The sequence below is a fragment of the Notothenia rossii genome (assembly GCF_949606895.1).
Source record: "Notothenia rossii genome assembly, chromosome: 3".
NCBI classification, from domain to species: Eukaryota; Metazoa; Chordata; class Actinopteri; order Perciformes; family Nototheniidae; genus Notothenia; species Notothenia rossii.
Genome location: NC_136901.1, coordinates 39,686,473 through 39,713,384, shown reverse-complemented (window position 1 = coordinate 39,713,384; position 26,912 = coordinate 39,686,473). Strand labels below are relative to the sequence as shown.

The 26,912-nt window shown below is 41.1% G+C and overlaps 2 long non-coding RNA genes across 3 annotated transcripts; both read left to right on the top strand.

Annotated features, from left to right (window-relative positions):
* The first annotated feature begins 2,551 nt into the window (after positions 1 to 2,551).
* Positions 2,552 to 3,840, top strand: LOC307033686. The gene is made up of 2 exons (XR_013806609.1): positions 2,552 to 2,928; positions 3,778 to 3,840. It is a non-coding gene; the product is annotated as an uncharacterized lncRNA (long non-coding RNA).
* A 5,744-nt stretch (positions 3,841 to 9,584) lies between these two features.
* On the top strand, positions 9,585 to 23,412 carry LOC307033681. Of its 2 annotated transcripts, none has more exons than XR_013806604.1 (2): positions 9,585 to 10,569; positions 18,153 to 23,412. It is a non-coding gene; the product is annotated as an uncharacterized lncRNA (long non-coding RNA). The 2 variants fall into 2 exon arrangements; XR_013806605.1 differs by having other exon boundaries at positions 18,145 to 23,412.
* The last annotated feature ends 3,500 nt before the right edge of the window (positions 23,413 to 26,912 follow it).

Sequence of the window (26,912 nt, the reverse complement as noted above, 5' to 3'; positions counted from 1 at the left end):
AGTACAAGGTTTTAGTGCCACAATACCACCACACATCTGTTCTGGGATACTGCCTGATGGGCATAGCTATACCTGGGAGAAAATCCTGTTTCATTAAAATCACTGTAGAATTGCACCACTTCAGAGTTCCTACTTCTATACCTTTTAGGTATTCCCTTGTGATGCAATCATAAAGTCCCTCGTACGGCGTGAAGTCAGGTGGAATGTCATTCATTTTTACCACTGGATACTTTTGTGCAATGTCTAGACAATCTGCTGGGGATCCTTGTTCATAGAGTTTGTACATACAGAGTTGTCCTCTTGGGTTATTGTTGGCATTAAATGGAAATGGCACTGTTCCCAAACTTGGTCGGGCAGCCGCACAGGCCAGACAGTCCGCCATCTTGCTCTGCTTTACGGAGTAAACAACCCAGTCTAACCAGGAATTTGTGTCCTCATATCCTATTTCTACTGCTATGACTTTCTGTATAGAAGTCGTAGTCAGATAGGTGACCAGTGGATTGTTCACAGCTTTAAAAAGGGGAATTTCTGGTTCTGGTTTGAAAAGGGATTCAGTATATTTTGGGACGAAATCAGGGATTACATCAGCTGGTGGATCGATTATTTTCACTAAAATTGATCCCATTGGGTCTTTTCCAGGAACTTCTATCCCCATCAGTAAATGGAATGCAGTGACGTCTCCCTTTTTCTTGAAATGGGGAGTGAGTGTGCTTTTAAAAGCAATTATTATTGGATTGTGTTTGCTCATATCTCCACTATGGCGACCTTTGGAAAAAGATAGCTGAGACCTAAACGCCAAACCAGGGGGATTGTTATTTCCTTCTGCCCTTGCACTCCAATATACCTTCTCTGAAACGGGACACCATGTATTATCATCTGTCCGTCCCCAAGCATGAATGCACCCATAAACGTCATGGCCTGTTTTTTCTCGCAGTTCTCCACATACAACCACATCACACACATCAAGACTGACCGTAACCGCTTCACCTCTGGGGATGAGTATTTCTAACCCTTCCTTCTGTTTCTCCGCTGATCTTTTGGCTCTGGGGATAAATGAAAGTCTCTCAAACACAGCTGAAGTTTCGTTAGTGATATTGGCATTTTCTACGAGTGGACGAATGGATTCGGGTTCTTCATGATGCTGTATCCCCTTCCCAACCAGGAAAGTGCCAATTGTGATGAACAGAGCTAACAATGATATTACGATTCTTATCCCTTTGGTGCCCCTTAATTGTTCTGACTTCTTGAACAGCACTTCATCAATTTTACCCATGGTTATATCAGTTACAGAGTTTTTAAAATAATGAGAGCAAAAATCAAATATATAGAAAATAAAACAAAAATATTGTACTCTTTTTGAATAGCTAGGTCTCAGATCTAAAACAAGAATGGTGATTCCGTTTTAGTATTCAATCTACAAAACCTAAAGACAATTCGTCTTTTGAGCTGTTTCTATCTTAATATGTCTTGATTTGTTATTCGTTTTGTTCCAGCTCTGCCAAATCAGTCCTAACTTCCGAGAGCTTTCTGGAAGGTGCCGGTGCAGGGTGTTAAATATGTTCTTTATTCTCGCGTCCAGGAGAGAAGCTTTAAAATGAGACTAAATGGAGTCTCTGAAAAGATTCAAATGGGATACTTTAATTAAAAAAGGCGCGGTAGTGTTACAGACAGAATATTGTTCCGGCAGAAAACAGCTGTGATCTGGTTCTCCTGAGCAAGAAGAAGACAGCGGATCTCTCCTCCGGCGCTGCTATATATATCCTCTGCTGGCTCCTCCCCGCCAGCCGGCTCACCTCGTCTCCAATGTCCGTTATTGCATTTAAACAGAGGATAGGTTCTTTTCACATTCAATATATGCTTAACACGCCGTTTCTCCTCATATTCTCTTTCATCACTTTTCATTTAACACATTCTAAACGCTGTAATCAATACTCTAAACAATACTTCTCGGCTCGTTTGGTTTCCGGTCATTCCGGATGTTGTCACATGCTACTCTCGTCTGTAAACAATAATGTATTCAAATAAACTGTACTTTCATTTAATATTCAACATGGTAGTATCTCGACATCTATCGTTGTAGTGTTAAATCAGTAGGTTTCGGTTTTCACCACACCAAGTCATTTCGCTTCTCAATTCACCTCTTTAGGAAATCGTATATTAGCCACATGCTACATGCTAACCGTAGATGAAGGATTTTCAGAATAAAAGCTTAACTGCTTGTGCACAAGAATTTCTGTTTTTTCAGTATAAAAGAGCGTTTAAACTGACGGTATGTTTAAGCTACATTATACCATCAAAACATTGATTTTAATTTCTAACAACATATAAAGAGTAGACGCCGCATCGACCGCTACTGCCTATTGGTGCTGACGAGCCGTCGGGCCGCCATCTTGGACCGATCCACGCTCCACTCAGTGTAATCTGTCTGGCAGGCGCAATGAAGTGTCAGCGCATTTAATCAATCATAACTCGCTGAATACAAAACTGATTTTCACGGGGGGGGGTTTCTGCAAACGTCATATATGTAGGCATGATACCGGCAGTAGTCGAGTTGAGGGGGGATGGGGGGGGATGGCATCCCCCTTAGGTATTAAAATGGTCAAAACCATCCCCCTTATGAAACGGCCATCCCCCCTTCCCATCCCCTGTTATTTGATCAATTAATGTGGAAATATTGCCAATGTTTAATTTTCAACATTCTACATTTTATATGTGCACGTCACGTGCCCCTCGTCCACATTATTTTAGCCGCTAAAATACTGTGGACGAGGGGCTCGTGCACATATCACGATCACGAAATTGATGTCAAGTCAGTCAGCGTCAACGATAGCAGCGCAGCCTGTGCAAGCATCATGGCCAGTAAGCGACAAGGACAGCTTGACCTGAGGGACTACTTCGGCTTTAAGAGGACAAAAAGTACCACTGAAGGTAAGTCAAGAATACTTTTGATATGTCACCAAATGTGTAATCTCTGGACAGAGGCGATAACAACAGAGTTATAGTTTGGGAGCTTACGTTTTTTTTCTTGTTAACTAGCCTAACGCCAGGCAGCTAGTACTAGCTGCTATAGTAACCAACGTCAGGTTAGACCTTTCTTATATTCACAAAGTTAATGTCAGATTTGATTTCTTTTTCACATGGAATATCTCGCAGGGTTTCCCACAGCTCTTTACTGCTTCGGCGACCGCATAAGCAACACACTTAACTAGCCTAGACATGTTCAGTCGGGGAAAAAAATTAAATGTAATTTAGGATGAGGCAGAGCAAGCTAGTGTACAAGCAGAGACGACAGGGGCAGAAGAACACAGAGAAGAACAGGTGTCGTTGACGGTTCCTGAAACAGCCGGTGAAGTTCAGTTAAGGATGGTAGATAGTCCAAGTTTGGGATTCTTCAGTATGAAAACTGGTTCCGAAAGAACCCATTTGAATTAAGGTTCCTGGAGGATCTTTAGGCTGATTTTGTGTATCAATTCGATGATCATGTATCCACTAGTGATTTAAGCACTTTGTTTGATAAGCTTTCCATTCATTTTAGTGAGATCATATAATATAAATTAAGTGTGAAAATTGCACCTTTAGTCACTCTGAGCGACCAAAATGTATTACTTAAAAAGCTTTAAATGTGATGCATGCCTCCGAATCGTGTGATAGCGGCTTCTGGTGGTTGAATGTCATCGCTCTTATTTTATATGAAAAAAAAACACAACTTGACAGTAGGCCTACTTCACTGTCTGCTCATTCTAACAAAACCATAATGCCGTTGTTTTCTTCATATAGAGGATAATCATGGCGAGGAAGCAGGAAGGAGAGCAGAGGAGACTAGAGCTGGAGAAGGAACAGGTTTGATATTTCTAAATAGACACTTTTCTTTTTCGAAGAGGGGGAAATGTAGCTAATCCTACCAAGGGGGGTTTTAACAGATTTTATGTTTTTGTGGTAGAAAAAGAAGAGAGGAGGAGGCAGAAGCAGAGGAGCCTAGAGCTGCAGAAGGAACAGGTTTGATAATTCTAAATAGACACTTTTCTTTTTCGAAGAGGGGAAATGTATCTTACCAAGTGGGGTTTTAACATAGATTTTATGTTTTTGTGGTAGAAAAAAGAAGAGAGGAGGAGGCAGAAGCAGGGCGAGATAGTGTCGATGATTCTGACCAAAATAACCAGGGAGATAATGAGCAAGATATCCCTGAATGCTGGACATCTACCAAGTTCAGGGAGAAAAACAAGTATTATCCATGGCTAATATGTCAAAGCAAAAAACTTGGCTGCCTAACCTGCCAGAAAATGAAAGTGGTTGGGCCAAGTACAGGTGGGAGCAGCCAGTTGCATATTGCTGAGGAGTGGTCCAACGTTAAGGTTACAGCCTATGGTACAAACCGAGCAGCACAGCTGCAGTCTCTTCGTAAGAAAATACACAAGCATAAAATGTCAGACTATCACCAAGCAGCTGAGAAAACCATGGAAAAAGCAAAAGAAAAGACATTGGAAACATTGACTTCTGAAATGCAAAGGGATCACTTCTTAACTACTGATAGGGTATTTCGTACAGTTTACAAGATTGTGAAATCTGGAAGGCCTTTCACAGATCTACCGTCCGATATTGATCTGCAAGTCTTGAATGGACTAGACATGGGAAGAACTTTACATTCAGACTATTCCTGTGCAACAATCAGCCAACACATAGCAAATGAAATGCGAAAGAGAGTAGTTGGAAAGGTCCTTCAAAGTGGAACAAAACTTTCTGTTATGATAGATGAAGCTACAACTGACAGTAAAAAATCAGTATTGATCATTTATATTAGAGCGAGCTTAGGGATGAGTGAAGAGCCCCTAACATTCTTCTTGGATCTAGTTGAGCTTTCTGCTACCAATGCAGGTGAAATCTATCAAGCTCTAATGAAAAATCTGTCACATCATGGCTTCTCTGAAGCTATTCTGAGTGAACGCTTTGTTTGCTTTGCATCAGATGGAGCTTCTGTAATGCTTGGAAGTAAAGCAGGTGTTGCAACCAAAATCGTAGAAAAGTTTCCAAACGTAATGGTGTGGCACTGCATGAACCACCGTCTTGAGCTGAGTGTTGGAGATGCTGTTGAAGAAACTGTAGGGATGAATGACTTCCAGTTTTTCTTTGACAAAGTGTACAGTCTCTATCATGCATCGGCCAAAAACCGCCGTGAGCTCACTGAATGTTGTGAGGAACTTGCTTTACAGTGTCTGAACATAGGGAGAATTCTCAGCACTAGATGGGTGGCATCCAGTTACAGGACCATTAAAGCTGTATGGCAGCAGTACCCTGCAATCCACAAGCACTTTTCCAATGCCTCAGTTGATCCTAAAAGAAGTTCAACAGAGAAATGCATGTTCAGTGGTTTAATAGATCGCCTTTCTAATGTCACCTTTGTGCACAATCTTGGAATCATGTATGATGCTTTAGAAGAGTTGTCTGAATTCTCTCTCTCTCTTCAAGACAGAAACATGACGCTCCCCAAGGCTGTAGCAATACTCAGTCGGCAGGTCCGTGTGTTGAAGTCCATGGCAGAGCAGCCTGGACCAGCGGCAGAAGTGGCTTAGACTGCAATCGGTTTGAAGCTATTCAAAGGGGTGCCACTAACAAATAATTTAAGACACAGCAGAGAAATAAACCACCAACATTTTTTTCATGCTTTGGCTGCTAAAATTGAGACAAGAATGGGATCACTGCCTGGAAAACAGAGAAGCAAAGAAGAGTACCAGAGCTTTCTTGACAATGTCAAAGTGCTGCAGCCATCAAACTGGCCAGATGTGTGTGGTGTTCGTTATGCCGAAAAGGAAATACAGGAACTCTGCTCCTTTTTCAAGCTTGATGATGGCAGACAAATTCAGAGAGGAATGAGGGAATATGTTGATATGGTAAAACTCAAAACTGTTGATGAAATGACACCACAAGCACCAAAAGAGCTAAAACCCCTCCTTCAAGCAGTGAACACACTGGTCATCTCCACAGCTGAGTGTGAGCGTGGGTTCAGTCAGATGAACATTTTAACCACAACTAGAAGCACGCTAGAGGTAAAAAGTATGTCAGCCTTGCTTTTCATCAAGTGTGTTGGCCCTCCACTACAAATGTTCAAACCAGAAGTTTATGTCAAGTCTTGGCTTCAAAGTCATAGCTTGGCTAATGATCTGAGAGCAAGAGCCCGGAAAGTTGTCATTAAAAAACATGATTATGAAACTCTTTGGAAGATCCTATGAGATACTACAGTATAGGGGAGAATTGGGTTGGTAGCCATTGAATAAAACTGTTTATTTGTATTTGTATATCATATTATATGTATTATTTTCAGATTTTGTAAATAGTACATTTGTTTAATCCATGTTCTTGCACTTGAATTAAAATTGACTTGACTAGAGAGGATTCATGTTCAATGTTTTGTGAGGTTTTGTTTCAACATTTAATGGATGAATTCCCAGTAGATTTATAGGTATTGTGAGTGTGAAGTTGAAGTTGAAGTTGCACTTGCACCCAGTGGGAAAATGTGTCCTCTGCATTTACCCTAACTATGTAGGAGCAGTGGTAGCCATGGGACCAACTCTAATTCTGAGGTGCCTTGGTCAAGATCAATGACAGGAGTATCTGACACGTAATATATCCATAGCATGCAAGTTGTTTTACAGTAATAGAATATAATAATTATCTTTGTGCTTAAACACTAATCAAAAGGGTACAACGTTGGTCTCCCACCAAATGCGCTGTCATCAGATCAAATTAAGGGCCCTTAAGGCAGTCAGCACCAAACATATATCCAGTCTACTCAACTACCCTGAATTGCAGGTTAGTTTTTGTTTTTAATCTCCGGGGGGGGGGCATGCAGATCCACCATCCCCCCTGGCTTTTTTTTACAACTTGACCACTGGATACCGGACACATGATTCAGCGTATTTTAATATTCATAGTAGGCTTAACAGCAATAGAATATTCTGGTATTTGATAGCCTATGTTATGTATGATAGGTATTTTGCAAAAGACACACGATATATAATATAGGCTAATATACAGTGGGGGGGGAAAGTATTTAGTCATCCACCAATTGTGCAAGTTCTCCCACTTAAAAAGATGAGAGAGGCCTGTCATTTTCATCCTATATACCTCCACCATGAGACAAAATGAGAAAAAAAATCCACAAAATCACATTGTCTGATTTTTAAAGAATTTATTTGCAAATTATGGTGGAAAATAAGTATTTGGTCGATAACAAAAGTTAATCTCAATACTTTGTTATGTACCCTTTGTTGGCAATGACAGAGGTCAAACGTTTTCTGTAAGTCTTCACAAGGTTTTCACACTGTTGCTGGTATTTTGGCCCATTCCTCCATGCAGATCTCCTCTAGAGCAGTGATGTTTTGGGGCTGTCGCTGGTCAACACAGACTTTCAACTCCCTCCAAAGATGTTCTATTGGGTTGAGATCTGGAGACTGGCTAGGCCACTCCAGAACCTTGAAATGCTTCTTACGAAGCTACTCCTTCGTGGCCCGGGCGGTGTGTTTGGGATCATTGTCATGCTGAAAGACCCAGCCACGTTTCATCTTCAATGCCCTTGCTGATGGAAGGAGGTTGTCACTCAAAATCTTACGATACATGGCCCCATTCATTCTTTCCTTTACAAGGATCAGTCGTCCTGGTCCCTTTGCAGAAACACAGCCCCAAAGCATGATGTTTCCAGCCCCATGTTTCACAGTAGGTATGGTGTTCTTCGGATGCAACTCAGCATTCTTTCTCCTCCAAACACGTCTAGTTGAGATATACAGTATATTGAAACTTTTTTGTTTTTAATCTCTGTGTGTGTGTGTGTGTGTGTGTGTGTGTGTGTGTGTGTGTGTGTGTGTGTGTGTGTGTGTGTGTGTGTGTGTGTGTGTGTGTGTGTGTGTGTGTGTGTGTGTGTGTGTGTGTGTGTGTGTGTGTGTGTGTTTGTTGAGTCTGTCAGGCTGTCTGGTCACAGAGGAAGGCTGTGTTTCTCTGGCTTCAGCTCTGAGCTTCAACCCCTCCCATCTGAGAGAGCTGGACCTGAGCTACAATCATCCAGGAGACTCAGGAGAGAAGCTGCTGTCTGCTGGACTTGAGGATCCACTCTGGAGACTGGAGACACTCAGGTAAGGACAGACAGACAGACAGACAGACAGACAGACAGACGGACGGACAGACAGACAGACAGACAGACAGACAGACAGACAGACAGACAGACAGACAGACAGACAGACAGACAGACAGACAGACAGACAGACAGACAGACAGACAGACAGACAGACAGACAGACGGACGGACGGACGGACGGACGGACGGACAGACGGACAGACAGACAGGCTGTGTTTCCGTCACTAACTGAGGGGCTCTGCGTGAAGGTGTATGAAGTTGATTTTGTGTTTCTTCCTGCAGGATTGACCATGGTGGACCTCAGTGGTTGAAACCTGGTCTGAGGAAGTGTGAGTGTTTTCAAATTGATTCATGAGAGCTGCATATGTTACACTGCACATGAGATCCACAAACACAACAAAGTGAACACAGCGATCAAACAGAACCAATACAAATACATTTCTTAACAGAAAGCTCACTTCTTCTCCCTGTCGTTAAAGAAATAAATGAAACCTGCTCCTTTCACAAGAAACCCAGTCTGCTCTTCCTACAGTATACGTGTTAGTAGCACCAGTGATTTGAACTCATCAGGTTTCCACCTGCTGCATTTAAAGAAGAAGACTGAAAGTAATGTCTTTGAGCTCCCGGAAAAGTGCTTTATAAATACCATGAATTTTATTATTGGTCTAAATCAGGGGTGCCCACACTTTTCAGCTTGAGAACTACTTTTAAAATGCTCGATCGCAAAATGACCTTTGCGATCGAGCGGTCGATGGCGATCGACGTATTGGGCACCCCTGGTCTAAATGAAAACCAAAAAGCAGATTCAGGCAGCTCGTCTACCTGTTCCAAGTATTGTGCTACACATAAATATAATTTAAAACATTTTCCTGTAAAAGATTCTTCATATTAAATGTGGACTCTTTGGATAGTGACAGTATATCAACAGCTAGACGCTGATGCTGTTTCCCTTTTCTTGTTCTTTATTTTACAACATTAAGTATTAAATCTGAGTTCATTGATTGATCACCTACTGATGAAGATCAGGTTGTTAGACATCAGTCACAGTCAATATGAGACGTCATTTTGAAGGATTTCCCGTCAGTGATCGTCAGTAAAGTTGTTAATAAATGAACTAGGGCTGTCCCGAATACCATTTTTCAGGCTCCGGATATTCGGTATTAATCAACAGCGAATATTCGGATATTCGGTGCGCACGCGGGGGGGACTTCATTTTTCGGAAGGTTCGGTTTGCGTTCACACAGGCACAATTCAAACGGACTATAAACTTTAAGCACAAGTCATGTGCACAGAAATGCTGCTCAACAATTGGTCAGACATTAAGGGGGGGTAAAAAGGCAAATCCCGGCAATTTCTACCGGAGCCTCCGCCATGGAGCATCGGCAGGTGACATGCTGCTGTTAATCTGGGGATCAACAGCCTCTAGCAACGGCGCATATGATTATACAATCAGACAACGTGCGATAACAAACATAACCCATATGAGAGACGTTCTGCAGAAAGGAGGGACGTTTCACTGACGACAGGTGGCTCTGACTTTTATGTATAGTTAACGAAGCATCTTTGCTTTACACAACACTGTTCAACACTTCATTCTGCTTCACTGTTTCGCTAAAGATTTTGAAGACATCCACGTTCTTGTGACTCGTAAATGCGCTTCCTATGTTCTGGTGCAGACTGCGTTCACACCAGCGATGAACCGCTCCAGAGTTCACTAGTGTTAGAAATTAAAATCAATGTTGATATGGCGTAATTTGAATTAAATACACTATTTGATTTAAATCAGTTTTATTCTGAAAAACCGGAAGTTCTCACTATTAGCTTAACACTTTTATTCTGAAAATTCGTCACTTCCGGTTAGCATTTAGCATCTGGCGGAATCATACGATTTCAAACCTTGAACCAAGGTGAAATGACATGTGATGTTGTACACTGAGCACACTGGGATTAGCACTCATTTATTGACGCTGAATAATGTGTAGCAGGGAATGTTTAAATAACCACAGATGCCAGAATGATGCAATTTAGCTACAGAAAAATGCAGGAATTGCATTGGACCCGCCCCCCGACAACGCCGGCCAATAGGAGAAGACCTCAGATGACAACAGGAAGAGCAAGCCAAGAATTGATCTCTTCGACCCCCTGACCTGAACTGACCGGTCGGATGTGGAGAGCGCCTCCACTCGCACATTTTATTTTGTACACCACCGCATATTTTGTGTAATTAAATGCTGTTAACTTTTATAAGCTTCGCTTGACTCTTTTCAGTCTCTCTTGCCTTCAGGGTTCTAGAATTGCTTTCAATTTGGCGTCCCTGGGTGGGCCTGAAGCAGGATAGAGCTGAGTAGAGGGGAAGGCTGCAAGCTAACTAGCATCACACCAGGCTGCACAAAGGGAGGACAGGCTACAGACTCACTGCTGGAGTTTTTGGCTGGGCCTAAACGAAAGGTGAGACAGTTACCTGTTCAATTCAAAAACTGTATAGTTAAATAACTTACATTAGGTGCAAGCATTGGTATGGATCTGTAGATTGATCTGTGGTGATTGCGAGTGGTGTGGAGATTGTATATAGTGTTTCTATTCATCTCTGTTGTATCCTCGGCGCCGCCCGATTAATGTGAATATTACATAGTATTAAGACCTTCTGGGGAGGTACCAGACTTGATCTGGTTTACACTGGACTGGGTCCCTTCATGTTAGTCTATATGTTTGATGTGTTAAACCGGCGTAGTCTGGTTTAATAAAGTATATTGTGTGGAGTTTTTAAGCCGAAAAGTATATTTTTGTGCAATGTTCTAAGCCGAAACGATTGTGTACAAGATTGGTATGAGATCAGCTTTTAAGGTCAGCATCGAAAGAATTTAGAGCTAAGATAAATGAAGATTGTGTTGTTTTGTATTGTCAAGCAGTGTGGTTTTAATCTGCACATGTTGAGTGTTCCCCTTCCCCCAGTCACATGAGGTTTATACTATACTGCTAAGCTAGTTAGCTAGCCAGTTGACATTACTAGATGATGAAGTAGTTTGAGTGAAGATACAACTGGTAATTACTGATTAAATACACAGGGATGGTGTAGATGAACGTTGAGAGTAGATTGAGTTGTTTTGTTTTTCATGCTTTTCAAAGAAAGTCATTTGAACTTTATTATTTTGGGGAAATAAACAGGAAGTAGGTTTATGAACCGGAAGTACTAGTTGATACATTTGAGAGGAGTTCAAAAATAAAACAGCTCCCCTAGCGGACATAATAAGTATTACAGTTAATACATTCTTCACCACACAGATAAAGATTACAGGAGGTTTCTTTGAATTGAAGTATTGTAGTTGACTCATTTTATGACATTTGCATAATTTCATAAACTTGAGTATACACTGTACACGGTTTATTTGGATTTGCACCATATTCCTATTTTCATATTACTAAGTCAACTCCTGTTCATTTTTATTTCTTTATTCAGATTTTAAAATTTGCATAATTTCAAAATGTTAATTTAATTTGTCTAATTTTGATTTTGATTTTCCAACATTTTGATTTATTTGAAAAAAAAAACAACAACCAGATTTTAAAGTTAAGTTCAGGTGACATAGGATATCTTTATAAAGAATACAAAGGTACTATTCAGAGGATTAGTTTTTCATCTTTGATAACTTAATAATATTATCCAAGTACTTAAACATGTCGCCAAAAGACACCAAGTTGAGACCAGTCGCAGAGCCAGGCTCAACTGCAGATATCAAGGAAAGGGTAAAAATCAGATCGGATGCTTTAACAGTTTCAAGTAAAAGACAGAGGATATGGAACCAAATGGAGAAACTGTTAGAACAGTGGCAAACGAGAGGATTGATTCCAGCAGATGATCAGCCTGGACCAACGGAAGCCCATAGAAAAGCTGTAGTTGAACATGAGAATGCTGAATACTTACAACAGGAAAAAGCATGGATCAAAGCCAGACAACCCTCTTGGTATGGACCTGAAAACATTGCTATGAACAGAGCTGAAAAAAGAAAAGCTATGGTTGCAAGTCTGGTATTCCATCTGGAAGATGCCAGCCAAGGATTGACAAACAGCTTACATGTGGTAGAACTCAGCAGAAGAATGGAAGAGGAGACCAACAGAAGAATGGAAGAACTCAGCAGAAGAATGGAAGAGGAGACCAACAGAAGAATGGAAGAACTCAGCAGAAGAATGGAAGCAGAACTCTGCAGAAGAGAGGAAGAATCCAACAGAAGAATAGAAGAACTCGGCAGAATAATGGAAAAGGAACTCAACAGAAGAATGGAAGAGCAGCTCAACAGAGGAATGGAAGAGAGACGAAAAGCAGATGAAGCCCACAATGACATTATTGAAGAGAGACGAAAGGCAGTTGAAGCCCATAATGACATTATTGCCGAAAGACAAAGGGAGGAAGATAAATACCAACAACTTCTGGCGGAAAGACGACAAGAAGATGTAAGATTTCAGGACATGAAAGCAGATAGACAACAGAGAGAAAGGAGAGAACAAGAAGAACGAAGAACTCAAAGAAAACGCAGAACAAACTACTCTCCTGTCTATTCCGAAGGACAGGGAGGTGAAGATGACGACGGCGGTACACAGTCTGAAACCAGTAAACACTCCCCATACCATGAACAGTCACAGCAACAACGCGGTTTTGCATCTCCTCCTGAGAATAATAGTAGCGACGAAAATGAGCAACATTACCCTGGGAAATGCCCCAAAACGAGAAGAACCAAGAAAACTAAAAGATCCAAGACCGGTGCACATACCTCCATGCCATTGATAGCGGCTGGAAGAGGAGGATTTCAATACCAATCATGGACTCACAGGGACATGGAAACATTAGTGGCAAAACTACCTCCACTCACGAAAGGAGGTCAGAAGTGGGTGACTGATGTGGAGAGATACACAGCCCAAGACCACCTGTGCTTGGGAGACATGAGGGCCCTGCTCGGACGGATTGAAGGACGACTGGAAGCAAGAGCAGTAGATTCCGAGGCCAATTGCACGCACGACCCAGATGACACTTCATTCAACTACATCAGGTCGAATTATTGGGCTGCTATTCGTCACATCTACCCGACAACACGCAGTTTACATGCCCTCACCGGCCTGAGGAAAGGCACGGAGGAAAACATGCATGCCTTCCTGAAGAGATGTGAAGGAGTGTGGGAGGACTGTACTGGAGAACGACATGACGTTTCGCCGGCTGTCACAATGCTGTGGAAGGACGCGGTCATTAAAGCCCTTCCCCAATCAGTGCAGGCACGCCTTAGAGATGTGGTGGGGTTAGAAGCTAAAATCCCAGAAGAATGGAGACTACATCTCATTCACCATGACATCAAATGCCAGGAAATAACAAAGGAAGATGATGAAGAAACAAAGAAACTGGAAAAAATACTTTTGAAGATGCAGGTAGCTGAGAAAGATACTGAAGCTAATCAGATGGCCATACTAGCAGAGAAGGCAGGGTGGACACCTCCAACAGTTCAAACTCAGGAAGAACCAGAGAATCAAATGCAGAACCAACAAAGCGGACGAGGAAGTGTATGTCCACAAAACCAAGTTCAGCAGATACCTGTGTATCTTCCTACGCAAGTACAGCCACAAGCACCACAGTATCTTCCCACACAATTCCAGCAACAGCAAATACCTGTGTATCTTCCTACACAAGTACAGCCGCCAGCTCAGGTATACACTCCCAGACAGCATCAACAAAAGGGACAATGGAGAGGAAAGCAACGCTCAAGAGGAAGAAGAGATGGTGGCTGCTTCATATGTGGTGATTGTAGACATTTGGCCAGAGATTGCCCCACTCAGCAATATCCACCACAAGGTATCACCTCACAATACAAAGGAGAACCAATGTTAGATATGAGAAAAATTGAGGCGGAAGCATATGCCAGGGCCATGACGAATATTTCTGTTGGACCAGGGGATTGGGTAAATGTAAAAATCCACAAGATGAAGCTGTTGCAACCTGTATGGAGTGGACCGTGGGAAGTTGTAGAACGCACTGCAGATTAGGGCTGGGCGATATGGACCAAAAGTCATATCCCGATATATTTAGGTTGAATATCGATATACGATATATATCCCGATATTTTTTCCGCAAAGTGAGAGCTGTGAAATGAAATGCTCAGTCAAAGTCAAAGCCAAATACGAGTAGTTTTATTGAAAACTCACTATAAAATGTAAACATAAACACTGTATAACAAAGCTCCGTAAGGTGCACTTTTAAATAAATAAAATATCTTAAATAAAATTAGCCTATAAAATAAAATAGGTAAATCTTTTTCTGAGGGCAGCATTTATATATAAAGAGATAACAAAATAAAGTGCTCGGTTTAAGAAAAACTTGTTTAAACATCAGCTTGAGATTACCTGTTTTTTTTTTTACTTAATAGCTTATCTGAACTCTCTCAACCAGTTGCACAAGAAAAAGACTGTAAACTCAGTAAACATGTTATTTTTTTGACTTCGATAACAGTAGTGCTGTCTTGAGGTAGACATTAGAAGACAAGCGTGTCCTCCTTCATTTAGGCCTAAAGGTTTTGTGCAAGAAACACTAGCCTGTCCACGGCATCCGGCTTCAGAGATGCTCTGTGGGAGGTCACAATATTCCCACTGCAGCTAAAAACCCTTTCGGAGGGTGAACTGGTAGCTGGTACCAAGAGATACTTTTTAGCCAGGTGGCTCAGAGCTGGAAAGACAACTGCATGTTCCTTCCACCACTTGAGTGGATCAGTGTCACTCTCCACACTTGCTGACTGCAAGTAACTTGACAGTTCATTTTCAATAGCGCCCCTCTTGGTTGGTGCAGTGGTGGTGGCTGTGCGCTGCTTGAAGAAGCTTGCCAGTGTCCTCTTAGCTTTTGGTGCACCTGCTGCTTCTCCATCTGCAGGCTCAGGCACAGTGGGCACATGTAGGTCAGGCGTCAGGTGACCGCTGCTCTGATCAGCCAGTAGTGTCTCCACCTCCAAGACAGCTCTGTGCTTCAATGCATCGACTTTTTCACTCGGGATGTAGGTGGCCCTGAACCGTGGATCCACAAATGAAGCCATCTCCAATAGGTCAGTAGTGGCTGGGTCAGAATACTTGCTGTTGAGGTACTCAACAATGCTGGTCTTGATTGATTTGCAAAGCTCACTGTCACCCTCTTCACATGCCAGGAGACTTTCTTTAAAAAGGTGCAGCACAGGTTTCACATAGGATAGAGTGACGTATTCCTCACCTGATAAAGCATCGGTAAAGTGCTGGAGAGGTTTCAGGACCTTTTGGACTGCTTCTAGGACCTCTAAGTCCTGCCAGGTAAGGATAAGATGCCTGGTCTTGTTGTCACCAGACAGGACTTTTGCCAGTGCGCCCTCCTGCTCCAGGACTCTCTGGATCATCTGCTGCTTTGATCCCCAGCGTGTGGCAGACTCGGTTATGAGTTGGTGACTTGGCAGACCCAGCTGAATCTGGACTTCAGCAAGCTGTCTCCTTTTCTTCCAGCTGTACGAAAAACAGCTTACAATTCTCTTGCACACAGAAATGGCCCGGGTGACGCGCTTTTCATTCAAGCCATGTCCTGTCAAAATCATAAAGAACTATTAATCAAATGGGCATAAATATCAAATATTAGCCTATAATCAGTTACTTTCTGAATTTTAATCCTGTAAGTGATTTGTATGTATTATTATTTTTGTATAATTTATAAATTAGATTATACTGCATGTGCATTTACTCATGTTTTGTTCTTGTTGTTGTTATTTATGCTATATTTTAATGCTGCTTCATATTTCTACTCCACTAAAACTCCACAATGTTTAGGCCTACGTTTAGTCACTTTGCAGTGTGCTCTTTCAGGCCAGAGAAATCATAATAGCTAAATATTACCTTGATGATATCAACAGGCTAACCAGCATTTTAAAGTCATATTACTTCACCTTTACCAGCTGTAACATTAAAGTGGTAAACACATTAATGCATCCCTCATTCTTATCCAATAATCTAATAAATATGGTTCTGAAATCTACCTGTAGGCCTATTGTAAGTGATCTTACTTTTAGCACTTTAAGTTATTATTAATTTATTTAACCTAGCCTGAATGATTTTTTTTAACGGAGACCTGGCCATTGACCAAGACAGCAGCATAAAACACAAAGTTGCAGACAGACACACAAAGGAAAATGAGGAAAAACTAACATTTCAATATTTTTTTGTTTAAGGGAAAATATACTCCATTGCACTCACCGATAGCCAAGTGTAGTCTGTGACCGAAGCACTGCATCCTCAGCCACTTGTTCAGCTGAACTGCTTTCACGATGTTGCTCCCGTTGTCGGTTGTTATAGCAACCAGATGCTTTTCTTGAAGTTTCCAGCTTGCGATTGAGTCCTGCAGGGCCTCAGCTATATTCTCACCGGTGTGATCGTCGGGAAAATAACTTGTTTGGAGACAAGCTGTTTTCATCTCCCAGTCTTGCATGAAGTGAACTGTCACGCTCATATAAGGCTCACACGTCCTGCTTGACCACATATCGCTGGTCAGCGCAAAATGGGTGACGTTAGCGAGCCGGCCTTCAACGTTCTGTCTGACTTCATTATACATTTGCGGCAGTGCTTCTCGTGCAAAATAGTTGCGACTGGGAAGCTCGTATCGCGGGTCCAGCTTTTTAATTAGCTCTTTGAACCCGACCTGTTCCACTGTTGCAACAGGGACCATGTCTTTGGCAATGTGAAAGGACACCGCCTTTGTTATTGAACGCCACTTGTCGCTTTTCCTCTCATACGGCACACAGCGGGAAAATGAAGCTTGCAGTGAGCTTTGTTTTGGGGCTGGAGCTTTATCGGGTTGGGGACGGCTTGTGCCTGTGGCTTCTGCAGCGCGCAGTTTCACACACTCTTCATATTGCACTTTGTGCCACGTTTTTAAGTGATAAAAAAGATTCGTAGTGCTTCCACCACTGGCTGCAATGTGCTTATGGCACTCCCTACATATAGCTTGGTTTTGTTGCTCGTCTGACAATTTGTATCCGAACCATCTCCAAATGATTGAGCCACTGCTTTTTCTTTTACCAACCAAGGGGCTATCCTCCGTACGCTCTGCAGACGTTGTTGCCTTCTCCATGTTTGTTAAAGAGTGCCGGAGTGTCCCTCCCCCTCCCCCTCTGTGCATGAAAGGGGAGGGGCGGAGCTGGGGCGCGGGAAGCAGTGCAGAGAGTTCCTATCAACGGAACGGCTTGCCTGAAGCAAGTATTACAGCGCAAATTTGAACTATATCGATATATGCGATATGGTCTAATTCCATATCTTATTTTTAAATATATCGATATATCTTAAATATCGATATATCGCCCAGCCCTACTGCAGATGCACTCCGGATCAAAGTTAAAAAAGGAACATGTTGGCACCCACTTACACAGTGTGTAGCCGCACCGCTACATTTGCAGAAACGGCACGGCAGTTAGAACTGATTTTGGAAAACTGGTTCAAAACAATAAGGAATCGAACATTTTTACAACGACAGCACCAGGAGATGAGTAAACTCAAGAATCCGTAGAGTGTAAATACATAGAGAAAAACACATTTTTATACTCGAACTGTTTGCACATCATAGACAAGGGATTTAGACAATATAAATAAATGTTCACTAAAAGTAATAAGTATAATGGAAAGTAGACATAGGCCTACACTTGAGTCAAATTTCATTACTGTAATCTGATTAGTGTGCTCTGCAGGGTTGCTATTGTTCTAAGTAACAGTGGGATTTAAAATATTGGAGAAAATATGGAGATGTTCTTTCTTAGTGTGTGAAATATGTGATGCTTGAAACAGGTGTTTCAATTTATAGGAGAAAATGGTTTCCTGAAAGAGTCAGGTTGGGTAAATATGTAGCAATGGATGAAACAATTTTTAGAGGGAGTATTTGTAATATCATTAGTAGACATTCATTGTGTTGTTTAGATGGCATTTAACAACTAAGACGGATAGTATGATTTAGAAAGGGACAGAGTGGAAAGGGTTCGATTTATTTAACCTCAGTGTGCTAGATTTCTTATAGATAATGCGTCCCGAGACCTGGACTCCCCCTCTGAGTCAGAAAGGCTACGACTCCGTCCCGCCAAGCAGACAAAAGACCTAACCCAACAGGAGACTCCTCCTTCTCCATCAAAAAGACAGAGAACCAGAGCTGAAACAACAACAACAAGAACAACAACAACAACAACAGAACTGCAGCCAGAACTATCTCCACCTGAGGCATCCAGAACCAAACGGCTTGCTGACATACAGAGATACTCTCATCAGTCCCTCAGACCGGGCATGAAGTTCCAAGCTGAGCCACGAGATTTGGCAAGAGCAAAGTGTGAAACTTGAGAGCAGAATCCGCCCTCCATATAAACAGCGAAGAGACTGTAAAGGAGGAGATGACATATAAAAAGCAGTGCAAGAACAGTGGCATGATGTGGGCTGCAGATGTAACTGGGCCAAAGGCTGCCTAAAAGAGTTACAGCGGATGGATTCAAGAGCTGATGGACTGAAGAGAAGACAGAATCAGAGGAGTTGGCATGGTCGATTAGAAGTGAGGAGGCCGGGGTCACGGCTTGAGACAACCAGAGGAGGAGAAAAGGAGAACGGGAATGAGTGAGTTTACACATAAACACACTTATTCACAAACGCACATAAAAGAGACCACATTTAAAGAACTTGAATTCACTTGATAAATACGTAAAGACAAACAGATTTATTAACCATGAATTAATCAATTTGTAAATTAAAAATAGCAGTAAAGAGGAAACTATTAAAGTAAAATGAGAAAATCACACTGAGGGAGACATGATGGAAATATTCACTCCACTTTAAGCAGTGGGTGTTGTGGAGTACAGAGTAGAACCATATGCTTCAATCTTTTCATCATGTTAACAAATTATTCTTTTAGAGATTTTTATTCACGTGTGATCTCATTTGTTACAATATTGATCACCATTAAAAGGATAGTTTTAGGAACCACTCTATAAGACACATCTGTATTTGTATGGATCATGTTAAAGGAAGAGCTCGTGCCAAGCCAAATATAGTATTCCAATCTGAAGTGTTGATTTCTCCATTGTAGCATACTTATTACCATAGGAGGGCTTTCAGATGGAAATATGAAATGACTTCTGTTTTAAAATCCTTGATAAAGGAGGGAGTAATTGTTACATGTTCGGACACCCAAGGTTCCACACACTGCTAAAGAGTTTAACGTTGTTTTTTAAGTGGACCAGAATTGAAGATAGATGAGCTATGAAATACATAGCAGAGCTACACAGATCCTAGTAATGGTTTGACTCAAGATAATAGTTATGTACACAAGTTTCTGAATTAGATCTATTAGACATTGTAATACTAATTAGGTGTAAATGAATTGCAGTATCAGTAGTACTATAAGGAAGTGAGTTTTGTACCAAGTTTCAGGAAAGATGGGAGGCAGAAGTCCAAAAGGAAAGTTAGAACCATCTTGAAAATCATAGTTGAAATCGTGAATGAATAAGGAATGGCGCTCCACATATGACATATTTTTGTAGATAAAGGGAACCTGCCTATGCTGAAATACCTCTGAAAAGACTCTGCAGAGCACGACATGGCCAAAAGACTGAGACCAAATTACCTTTGACCCTGACTGACAGTGTGACAAAAGATCTGTCAATGACTGACCCTGGGGTCAGTCACCAAACCAAACCTGACTTGACAACCAGATAGTGTGAGTGTGAATGAATGCCGGCATGTGATCAGTGTAACTGCATGATTCTAAAACAATAACTAACCAAGCATGTTTTTGGACTAACATATTATTTTGGAGCTCCAAGGGAAACGAGAGGTTTCCTAAAAATTCCATAAAAAGGGGAAACCGGACATGTGACCCGTTTCTAATCTACTTGATGATATTTTATTCCCACAGGAGTTGGCGGTTTGCAAATGTGAAACTCAATCTAAAATCTGAAGATTCTGTTTCTTTTGGGCCTGAAAGACAGAGAGAAACACTTATTTTCACTGAAGTGTTTACTGTGGAAATAATAATAATGGGTCTAAAATTGCAAACAATGTTCGTTATGTCCCTAACCAATATTTGAAAGTGTTTTCCCCCTCCCAATTACAGGATTTTGTTACACATGAGTTCATGTGTAAATAGGGGGGAGTGTGTATAATGTCAACATGTAAATGTAAAATTCACAATTTAATTTTTTTCTTTAAGGACTGAAAGAAACTTTCCGCCCCAACCCAGATGTTCAAACTGAGCATTGAAGATAGTTTTAGGATTAACCTGCTCCATATCTAGGGATAATATACTGTTTGGTGAATGTTGACATGTTTCTAATATTGATTGAGTTATAACAGGTAACACAGATGCAGAATCAGTGGCCAAGGGGCTACTGTGAGAGATCTAATTCCAGAATGGAATACCGAAAAAGTTGACCTGTGATAATGAAACAATTTTGTAATATTTCAACAGATATTAAAGTACCTGAGGTTTGAAATGTAGAAAGAACATATTACAGTTAAGCTGAAACATAGTAATGTAATGAGACAGAATTTAATTTTGATAACATCTTGTAACTAGCCTGGTAAAAGAAGTAAAGGCCATAGACTTTATTGTTTAGGTTATTATTATCATTATGGGGATATACATTTCATTTCAATTCATAATAGAAAGACATTTGATGACAGTATGTTGGATTTCTGTATTCATTTTTCAGCTTGATAATAGATAGGTAGAAGCAGTATTGCCAGGTGCAATCGATGGGATTTCTGCACACGATCCAAGCAGAGAATGACGTACCTTACAGGACAGACACACTCAGGAAATCATTCACTCTGACATCATCATGACTTTAGTTGTTTTTGAATCATAATGAAATTGTATTACATAACGTTAGTGTGTTTTTACCACAAACAGGAATAGTTAATTGTTATATTAGATTTGAGAAAGATTACAAGGATTTTATTTAGTTCACCAAGAAGATGTTTTTTGTTTGTAACATATGCCAAGTAGTAAGATTCAAATATCAGCAGGTTCTGAATTATTATTCCTCTGTCCCAGAACCAACAAGAATGTGGATGGAGAGAACTATATCTACTGGAGCCAGCAGAGATTCGTAAATTGCACCAGAGACACAGTAAAAGGATGACACAAACAGTTAGATAAAAACAGACCGATAGAATGGCGCTAGACTTGTTTAAATAAAGAGTAATATTTAGCTATTTTTAGATAGTTTAATCCTTCTTATACTTTGTAAAGGAACAAGTGCCTTTACACCAGATACAGTATGAAGATGATTTATGATGTGAAAGGAGGGCGTTAGACATTTTCCATACCAAGCCAATTGCTGCTATTTTGCGAAGTGACATTAAAGGTTTAAGATAGAAGTTATGCACAAATGAAAAACTTTATATTTATGATGAATATGTATTATTTGTATTTTTGACTTTTATGAGTTATGTACCATGCAATGTTCGGATGAAGAACGCATTGATTTCAATATTATTTACATACCTTAAATGGTATGTAAGGAGGGATTGTTAGAAATTAAAATCAATGTTGATATGGCGTAATTTGAATTAAATACACTATTTGATTTAAATCAGTTTTATTCTGAAAAACCGGAAGTTCTCACTATTAGCTTAACACTTTTATTCTGAAAATTCGTCACTTCCGGTTAGCATTTAGCATCTGGCGGAATCATACGATTTCAAACCTTGAACCAAGGTGAAATGACATGTGATGTTGTACACTGAGCACACTGGGATTAGCACTCATTTATTGACGCTGAATAATGTGTAGCAGGGAATGTTTAAATAACCACAGATGCCAGAATGATGCAATTTAGCTACAGAAAAATGCAGGAATTGCATTGGACCCGCCCCCCGACAACGCCGGCCAATAGGAGAAGACCTCAGATGACAACAGGAAGAGCAAGCCAAGAATTGATCTCTTCGACCCCCTGACCTGAACTGACCGGTCGGATGTGGAGAGCGCCTCCACTCGCACATTTCATTTTGTACACCACCGCATATTTTGTGTAATTAAATGCTGTTAACTTTTATAAGCTTCGCTTGACTCTTTTCAGTCTCTCTTGCCTTCAGGGTTCTAGAATTGCTTTCACTAGCAAGTGGTCCGAGACCACCTGTTTTAAGCGGACCGGCTGGTTAGTTCACTTCAGAGGTCTCGGACTGCGTTCACACCGACCCAAACAAACCGCATCAAGCGGGTAAACGCACCAGGGTTCGATTCAACCGGACAATACAAGGCTGGTGTGAATGTGACCTATGTCTATAACGTTTAAAAAAACAAAAAAAACAAATGACAACCGAATAGTAGGCCAAAGACCGAATATTCGGATATTCGAGTACAGCCCTAAAATGAACAGATGATAACCTGCAGCTGTGTTCTCTCCATCAGATGCCTGTGAACTGGAGCTGGACCCAAACACAGCTCACAGGAGACTCAAACTGTCTGAAGACAACAGGAAGGTGACATTTGAGGAGGAGTGGCCATATCCTGATCATCCAGGGAGGTTTGAGAAGGAGCTTCAGCTGATGTGTAGAGAAGCTCTGACTGGCCGCTGTTACTGGGAGGTCGAGTATAGAGGAGAGGTTTATATATCAGTTACTTACAGAGGAGACAAAGAGGACTGTAGGTGTGGAGGGAATGATCAGTCCTGGAGTCTGGAGTGCTCTGGTGATCATGGTCATTACCCTGTCAGTGATGGTTACTCTGTCTGTCACAATAACATAAGAACAAGCTTCTCCTCCTCCTCCCTCTTAGCCTCCCGCTACCCCCCCTCTGGTAGAGCAGCAGTGTATCTGGATCATCCTGCTGGCTCTCTCTCCTTCTACAGAGTCTCCTCTAGAGACAGACTGATCCACCTCCACACCTTCAAAACCACATTCACTGAACATCTCTATGCTGGGTTTGGCTTTGGGTTTGAGTTGTTGACTGAGCCTGGGAACAGGTTTCTTCCTTCTTCAGTGTCTCTGTGTCCTTTGAAGGGCTGAGAGTCTTTCCTGTGGACAGAAACTGACTGCAGATCAGCTGCTGAAGTCAGCTCGGTGTGTTCACCATCACACACACACACACACACACACACACACACACACACACACACACATCTGTCTCGGACACTAAATTACATTTATGTCTAATAATATGAAACACAATTGTTGGTAATTTCTTCAATGTTTGGATTATACTGCAATGTAATGAGAGTTTTACTGTCCCATATCTTCTTATGTTTGTAAATACTTTCAATAAAATATTTTCTTTTCATTCAGGCACTTTTGTCTTTCCTACATTTCGTTAAGTTTAGTTATGAAGCACATTTTGACTAAAGAGCTTTACAAAGAGATAAGTGATAGAACAGTACTAAACTCTCCATGGACTAAAGTTCAATTCTGTCTTTTAAGAATAAGCTAAGCATCAAACTCTCATTTGTTCTGTGTAATCAGAGTCTGTTACTCTAACTGAAGAGTAAATGGTGGTAAGGAAGTCCGGGTTCATATCCTGGCCCTAAACATGGATGTTCTCCAACATGAATTTGGGAGCCAGCCAGGAGGGACGGGACTCTAGGACCTGCATGAAGGACAGCTCGCACTAATGTAACACGGGTAAATTGTCAGGGTTAGGCAAGAGTGCGGACCCAAACGCAGTACAAACAGGGAGGCAGGTATGGGGATGTAAATAAAGGCAAGCTTTTATTAAAGGTCACCTATCATGCAAAATCCACTTCTTCATGTCTCTTCTACATCAACATGTGTCCCCTCTTCCTCATGTCTCTTCTACATCAACATGTGTCCCCTCTTCTTCATTCTCTTCTACATCAACATGTGTCCCCTCTTCCTCATGTCTCTTCTACATCAACATGCATCCCCTCTTCTTCATGTCTCTTCTACATCAACATATGTCCCCTCTTCTTCATGTCTCTTCTACATCAAGATGTGTCCCCTCTTCCTCATGTCTCTTCTACATCAACATGCATCCCCTCTTCTTCATGTCTCTTCTACATCAACATATGTCCCCTCTTCTTCATGTCTCTTCTACATCAAGATGTGTCCCCTCTTCTCCATGTCTCTTCTACATCAACATGTGTCCCCTCTTCTCTATGTCTCTTCTACATCAACATGTGTCCCTTCTTCCTCATGTCTCTTCTACATCAACATGTGTCCCCTCTTCTTCATGTCTCTTCTACATCAACATGTGTCCCCTCTTCTTCATGTCTCTTCTACATCAACATGTGTCCCCTCTTCTCCATGTCTCTTCTACATCAACATGTGTCCCCTCTTCTCTGTCTTTTCTACATCAACATGTGTCCCCTCTTCCTCATGTCTCTTCTACATCAACATGTGTCCCCTCTTCTTCATGTCTCTTCTACATCAACATGTGTCCCCTCTTCTTCATGTCTCTTCTACATCAACATGTGTCCCCTCTTCTTCATGTCTATTCTACATCAACATGTGTCCCCTCTTCTTCATGTCTCTTCTACATCAACATGTGTACCCTCTTCTCCATGTCTCTTCTACATCAACATGTGTACCCTCTTCTTCATGTCTCTTCTACATCAACATGTGTCCCCTCTTCTTCATGTCTCTTCTTCATCAACATGTGTCCCCTCTTCTTCATGTTTCTTCTACATCAACATGTGTTCAATCTTCTTCATGTCTCTTCTACATCAACATGTGTCCCCTCTGTGTAAAGAGACTCTGAAAGTTTCAGGAACAAAGATTCTCTCTCTTTTTGTCCTGATCCATTTATATAAAAACCTGTCTGAAAATGAGCTGATCAGATTTTGGCCACTTTATGATGTCATAACGATGTTTTGGTTTGTGTAAACATTAGCCAATCAGCAACCAAGGTAACGTACCGACATGGGGTGAACACCTTTCAAATAAAACTGAAAACATAGAGATCATGACATAAGAGCCTTATATTTCTTTGTAAAAGTCTGTGTTCTGTAGATACAAAAGTTACCTGGCAGAGCCGCGGAACATCTGAATTTCAGTCCCTGTACCCATAGGATTATTTATGTGAGGACTTCCCCCCCTTTATATTGAATCCCTAACGTTTTCCTCTTCCTTTTCGTTAACGTGTTTCACAGGAGAATTTAACTGTACTGTTTTCGGACATTTCTGCATTAAGCTATAAACATGTGTGTATGCTGAATTATTTATGTTTTATTTAATCTGTGCAGGAGCCGAAGTGCGAGAGCAGACAATATATTAACGACTGAAATGTTATTCATCTGTTGTCAGAATAAACGGATATCGGCTCCAACAATATGCTGACTCGGTTCTTCCACAACACAATGCAGACACCGCTAGTCAACTTACTCTACACTAAGACACAACAGTTGACACAAAATTAAACACATGTGCCATTTTATTCAAATTCAGCTGATTCTGGTTGTGTTTGAGTGCAGAAATCTAGTCACTCTGAGTTCATCCAAATGTAACTATTAATGTTATAATGTGTAACATTTCCAGTTTAACATTTTTAAAAACCATTCAACCATAGTTACATATTAAGTTGAGTAATTCCAGAACTGTGTAATTGTTATCAAGGTAAAGGTGTGTTTTCTCTGGTGTCTTTAACAGTAATAATAATTGGTCATCGTCGTCTGCCAGAAGCTGTCGTAACATAACTTTACCCAGTTTTAAATCACATTTTTAACATATACTCGTGAAGTAATCTTTGGAGCTGACAGCAAGATCTGAATATCTCTTCTTCGTGACAGATTGAACTTAAATTGAAACAAAAAGTAAAAAACAATGACCTTTTGCTATTTCTTTAATATTTTTTAATCGTACTGTAATACAATAAATGTAAAACTCAGATGTTTCTTTAACTCTGAATACAATATTCTTAATCTTGAGAGCTAGCTTTTGTTCATTTAATCAGTTTCGTCCTTACTAAGTATTAATAGAGCAAATAAAAAAAACAGCAACACTCTGATATTACACGTCACCACCGCTAAGCTAAAGGTGGCTAATGTTGGGCTATAAAGGAACTACAGCACGGTCACATGACCTCACGTCACCACCAAGCTAAAGGAGGCTAATGTTGGGCTGGCTATAAAGGAACTAAGCCACAGCCTGTCGGACAATAACACTCACAGACGATGCTTGAACCAGCGGGAAATACGAAGCACAGCCCATGGAGAGCAGTTCATGAAAACAACTCAAGCTACAAGTGGAGAACACTCGGGAAACAAACAAGTTTGTTCTCCTAGCAACAGGAATCGAATAAACCACTAGCAAGCAGCAGTGTCAACCAGCCACCACAAGGTGGTGCCAAAACACAGCCAAGAAACACATACATGACAGATATACACCAAAAACACACATCAAGGACAGAACAGAGGCTAATGTTGGGCTATAAAGGAACTACAGCACGGTCACATGACTTCACGTCACCACCGCTAAGCTAAAGGAAGCTAATGTTGGGCTATAAAGGAACTACAGCACGGTCACATGACTTCACGTCATCACCGCTAAGCTAAAGGAGGCTAACGTTGGGCTATAAAGGAACTACAGCACGGTCTCATGACTTCCATACATGCCAACCTTTACAAATCCAAAAGAGGTAGGTTTGCGCGCGGCAAATGTGCACGCCCAAATTAGGTAATCAGGAGAAATGGAACCCCAGTAATTATAAACCATGTATTTAACATATATTGCATCATTTTATGCATTTTTCGGAAAAAGTGGTAGTTTGGTAAACAATGACATCAACGACATGTCTGGTCTATAAAATGCCCGAAAAGTAAAAGAATGGGAGA